Genomic DNA, 1330 nt, shown 5'->3' with positions numbered 1-1330 from the left:
TTCTATTTTTATTTTTGACGACGTTGCATGTGACAAACAAGATGTGATAAAGGAATACTTTGCTATGGGTCGCCATTCGAACGTTGACTGTTTCTATCTCTGTCGAAGAGATCTAGTTCTGTCTGAACGTATGCAAAGATACCCAAGCATCTTATACGCGACAACACAAATCTGCTGATTCTCTTCAAACAGGATGGTACCAACTTAAAACATATTTACAACGATCATGTGAACACTGACATGTCATATGAGGATTTTAATGCATTGTGTCGTGAATGTTGGCAACATAAATATGGCTTTACAGTGATTGATAAGGACAGTTCTATGAACAATGGTCGATATAGGAAAGGATTTAACGATTTTGCTACGCTGTGAGTTGTACAATCGTCGTTGTTACTTCAACGTGGCAACATCCAAACGTGGCATCGTTCCAACGTGGTTCCAACATCGTTCCAACGTCATTTTAACATCGTTTCAACGTCGTTCCAACATCGTTGTAACGTGATAACATCGTTCCAACATCGTTCCTACGTCGTTTCAACGTCGTTCTAACTATATAACGTCGTTCCAACACCGTTCTAACGTCGCTTCAATATCCACGAAAGCGCATCAATGATGATCAATAGTAGCATGAACATCAAGGATCGCGAGAAGATAGCGAAGGAGATTGCGAGAACGAGCAAATCGATTCGCAAGAAGTATCACGCTTTGAAAACCGGTAGGATGGAGGAAGATGTTGCATTGGAGAGACATTTTAAACCCGTGGTCGAACCTCTGAAGCAAATCGCGGAAAGTACCGCTAATGTAGAGGGTAACGTCGGTGTTAAAACTGAGACACCATCGGTGAGTACGAACGTCGAAGCAAAGAGTGCAATATCAAAACCGAAAAGAAAAGACGCACATGATAAAAGTGGGAAATTATTGGACATGTCGTGGGATTATTCAGATACGTTCGCATTGCCTTCATTGAAAAAACGGATACGATTAGACGATTCTCCGATATATCTTACATCGAAGAAAGCACCTCTATACGAGCAACCGCATGAATCGAACGACACTCTACCCATTGATGATGATGAGAATACTGTTTTCGAAACCCCGGATGAGCCGCTCGCGACATCCATTAGACATCAGTTACAAACGCGCGCGGGACAACAAACGTTGCGCGATCACCTTGGTCCCCTGAGACAACAATACTTTGGAGCGATGTTAAGCGGTGGAAAAGATACAACTATGGATCACGTTTACGGGGTACGTTTCGATAATGATGAACCGACATTAGGTGATAAACGCATCGACGTGGACAGAGACGATAATATAATCATTGAAT

Source organism: Odontomachus brunneus, unplaced genomic scaffold (genome assembly GCF_010583005.1).
Source record: "Odontomachus brunneus isolate Ranch 3 - 2012 unplaced genomic scaffold, Obru_v1 Obru_scaffold_250, whole genome shotgun sequence".
In the NCBI taxonomy this organism is placed as follows: domain Eukaryota; kingdom Metazoa; phylum Arthropoda; class Insecta; order Hymenoptera; family Formicidae; genus Odontomachus; species Odontomachus brunneus.
This window is presented reverse-complemented; position numbering follows the sequence as displayed.